The 4,266-nt window shown below is 58.9% G+C and overlaps 1 pseudogene; it reads right to left on the bottom strand.

The window, feature by feature from the left end:
- Positions 1 to 1,066: 1,066 nt before the first annotated feature.
- On the bottom strand, positions 1,067 to 3,094 carry LOC102996108 (tektin bundle-interacting protein 1-like; annotated as a pseudogene).
- Between the last annotated feature and the right edge of the window lie 1,172 nt (positions 3,095 to 4,266).

The following is a 4,266-nucleotide window of genomic DNA, read 5'->3' as shown; positions in this document are numbered from 1 at the left end:
GCTATCTCCTCCGCCTAATCTGCCTGCAGGATTGTTAAGGGGCCTTGGGGGTAGAGAGATAGCCATTCTTTACTTGCTGAGTTCTTCATTCTTCCTTCTTTTACTCTAGGAAAAGAATCAACAGGTTCGGCAAGGCATGGTGTGCATCCAGGAGCGCATAAGTCAGAAGTTAGATTAACCTGCCTAGTGGTCTCATCCCTGTCATTATTCTTTTAAGGTTAGAGGGGGACAGAAATGTGTAAATAGGAAAGGGGCAAAAGAGCTGCTTTCATCCTTAAAGTGGTCCCCCCTCTCCACCAGAGAATCCTTGACCTGAGATGCTGCTGGAATGGGGGTTAACTTACTTGAACCCTACTGCTCTTTCTGTGGTCCATTCTCTAGGACTAGGTTAATATGAAGTGAAATGGTCTGAAAACAATTAAAAACAAGGAGAAGAAAGAATGAAGAACTGGGTGACTCTGAAATAAGCTGAGCAGGTGGAAAGCAGTGTAACAATCACCAAAGGAGGGGAAAAGCTACCTAAAAATAAAATAAATAGCTAATACCGAGTGCTTAAAACGTGCCAGGCACGTACAAAGTGCCTTTGTGCGATGATATACTTTATTTAAACTTGGTCACAGGGCCGGATGTGAGGCTGCTGGGCACAGGGCCTGCCCCGAGCTCAGCCCCGGCCAGCCTAGGGTCTCCCGGGTGCCGCCAGCCCTGGAGGACAGAGCCCTTGCTGAGCCTGCCAGGAGCCCAGCCTCGGGGTCAGGGGCTGGGCCCAGACCCTGGCCGTGGTGATGGTAAGGCTCAGCATGCCGGGCAGGCGGCCCGAGTGCAGCTCCCTGTGTCCAGGCCGCCCGGGGCCAGGACTGTGCCTTGGCCTGGGGCCCGGGGTAGGGGGGCCGAGGGCAGGAGAGCTCATCTGTCTAACTCTGCCCTGGAGCTTGGTCACCAGGGTCCTGGTTCAGAGCTCCCTTCACCTGGCTGCCTGACGGCCCCAGGCCCCGGCCCCAGAGGTGGACAGACGCCTTGGGGGAGAGGCGCGGGTCCCGAAGAGCCACATCGGGCAGCGCGATCTTTATCAGTGGCTGGCCGTGTAGACGGGCGGGGGCTGCTGGCCGGGGGAGGGGCAGCAGGGTTCCGTGCCCACTGCAGGTAGTTCTGGGTGGTGTAGCGCGGGCGCTGGGCGCTGACAGGTATGGCACTTAGTCAGACACGCGCCCCAGCGGCTCCTCTCCGAATTGGTGCCTGTGGAACACTGGCGGGCCAGGACCCGGGTCACCGGCTGGCCCCGCCTCCTGGCCCCGGGCGGTCTCACCCCAGCCCCTGGGTCGCGTGCCCCTGGCCCAGGCTCACCGTCCTCCTTTCCCCACGGGTCTGTCTTCCCACAGCACGCTCCCCCCGCGCGGGGGCCCCTGTTCTGCGCGGGGATGATGCCGTCTACCAGGCCGTCTCCCGGAGACGCTGGGTGTAGGCTGCAGGGTGGAGGCCGGGGGTCATCTCTGCACCTCTGGGCCTCACCCTCCCCTGGAGGAGGGCCTGGTGTCGAGGTGGGCGGGGCTGGGCACCCACCCCACGTCATGCTGCGCTCCCGGGGGCTGTGGCATCCGCGCCTGTGGGCATAAGCCTCGAGGCACGGGCTGTCCAGAGCCCCCGAGGGAGCGTGTTTCAGGCTTCTCGGGGGTCCGAGCTGGTCAGGCCCGTGTACCACTGCGGGCCGGCCGCGTCGCGTCCCATGGGCGTGTACTTCCGACGGGGCCCCTCCCGGGACAGGTAGTCGTCGCTGAGGGCACGGGCCGGAGGAAAGAGACTGCGCTTTCCGCCCCCCTGCCCTCCCCGGGCCTCTTCATCCCCTTCGCCAGCGCTGAGGGTGCAGAAGCCTGGCCCAAGGTGCGGGGGGCCTCGTCTGTCCTTCAGTACTGGACAGCCTCCCACCCAGGCTGGCAGCGGGTGGGAGGCTGACCCCTTGTAGCCCCTCCTCTCTGCCACATCCTCCCCAACCCCCAGGACCTCCTAAACATTTCATCTTTTGCCTCTACTAAATCCTTTGTCCAACCTCCCAGACCTGCAGGCTCTTTCCTCCAGGAAGCCCTCATGGCCTGGAGGTGCACCAGGAGGACGTGGTCTCAGCTATGGCTGAGTGAGTGGCGCAGGTTTCACCGTCATTGGTCTGGCCTGGGAGCCGTGGGTTGGGGACACTGGGAAAGTGTGTGGGGAGCCCAGGCTCCCAGGGAGACCTTCGGGGAACCCTTATGCCATCACCACCTGCCCAGCCATCGGGGCCAGGGGGCCAGCGGGGAGTGAAGGCAAGCTCACATTTAAAGGAGAAACTATTGCAGCTACACAGGAGTGCCTGTTCCGGGGGCCTCTGTTGCCAGAGCCCGTCCCAGGCTGAGAGCATCAGGAGGGCTCCCCCAAGGAGGTGGCAGTGATGTGAGGAAGGGACCCGCTTGTGCAAAGGCCCTGGGGCAGCAGGGATGGTATAAGGAACAGAGGCTGGCAGAGCAAAGAGGGAAGTAGAAATATGCTAACGATGGCAAAAATCAGACCTCAACGAGGTACCATCAAAACTAAAGCTGTCCTTCGGGAACACCCTCGCAGCACCACTGCCCAAGAGACAGATATGGGCATGTGCTTTGACCTGGCGAGCTCGCTCCAGGGAGACGCCCCAGGGAATGAGGCCGTGGCCCCAAGATGGTCCAAGCAGGGCTGCTGATAAAACGTTCTCCCCTGTGCCTGCTTGGCGTTCCCACTCCACACGGAAAACCAGAAACCCACGTGTTTCATAAGAGGTGGGCTCGGCCTGGTCAGTTCCGGGAAGTGGCCGCACTGCCACATCCTCCCCAACCCCCAGGACCTCCTAAACATTTCATCTTTTCTTGCCTCTACTAAGTCCTTTGCCCAGGCTCCCAGACCTGCAGGCCTTTTCCTCCAGGAAGCCCCCCTGGCCTGGAGGTGCACCAGGAGGACGTGGTCTCAGCTGTGGCTGAGTGAATGGCACTGGTTTCACCGTCATTGGTCTGGCCTGGGAGCCGTTGCCTGGGGACACAGGGAAAGTGTGTGGGGAGCCCAGGCTCCCAGGGAGACCTTTGGGGAGCTCTTGCACCATCACCACCTGCCCAGTCAGCGGGGCCAGCTGGAAGTGAAGACAAGCTCACATTTAAAGGGGAAACTATGCAGCTACACAGGAGTACCTGTTCTGGGGACCTCTGTTGCCAGAGCCCGTCCCAGGCTGAGAACATCAGGAGGGCTTCCCAGAGGAGGAGGTGGCAGTGATGTGAGGCGGGACCCGCTTGCGCAAAGGCCCTGGGGCATCAGGGATGGTGTAAGGAATAGAGGCTGGCAGAGCAAAGAGGGAAATGGAAATAAACATGCTAATGATGGCAAAAATCAAACCTCAACCCGGTACCATTAAAACTAAAGCTATCCTTCCGGAACACCCTCGCAGCACCACTGCCCGATAGACAAACATGGGCACGTGCTGCGCTTTGAACTGGCGAGCTCCCTCCGGGGAGATGCCCCAGGGAATGAGGATGTGGCCCCAGGATGGTCCAAGCAGGGATGCTGGTAAAACGTTTTCCCGTGTGCCTACTTGGAGTTCTCACTCCGCACGGAAAACTACAAACCCACGAGTCTCATAAGAGGTGGGCTCAGCCCTGTTGGTTCCGGGACACAGGTTTCAGGAAGTGGCCGCGGGCTGGGTTTGCCGCTTGCAGGGAGGGGAGGTCGGGGACCATCTGGGGAGCCCCACTCTTCTGAACTACAAAATGAGCCGAAACTACAAAATGCACCTGGCTTGTAAAAAGGAATTAAAACAGTCTAAAATAACACACACACACACACACACACACACAATTTGACCACAAACTTAAGAGTTAAACGCTACGTTTCTTTCTGTGCAAATGAAGAAACTGGCTTCCAAAGTTTGAAACGGCCATAATGTAATAAACCGAAGCATTGTGTACTATTTTCACAACTGTACGTTTTGATATGTATTTAATAAACATCTGCTGAATGAATGTCTCCGTGCAAATTCGCAGGCATTATTTCGGAATCAGGTTCCCAATGTCTAGCCCATCACAGAAGAAACAGGATGAAGGTGAAGTTAACTCCGCGGCTGCCTGCATTTTTCCATCCGAGACAGAAGGAGGAGGCAGAGGGGCTTGACGCAGCACGTGCGGTCACGCGGCAGCGCGTACTGTCACTCCCGGGCGGAGGCGACGCTCAGGCTCTCTTCTAGCAGGAGGGAGGCGCCCCCGGAGCACGGGGTCCGCCCAGCAC

Source organism: Physeter macrocephalus, chromosome 7 (assembly GCF_002837175.3).
Source record: "Physeter macrocephalus isolate SW-GA chromosome 7, ASM283717v5, whole genome shotgun sequence".
NCBI lineage: Eukaryota > Metazoa > Chordata > Mammalia > Artiodactyla > Physeteridae > Physeter > Physeter macrocephalus.
Note: the sequence above shows the minus strand (reverse complement) of the source record. Positions and strands in the feature narration are given on the sequence as shown.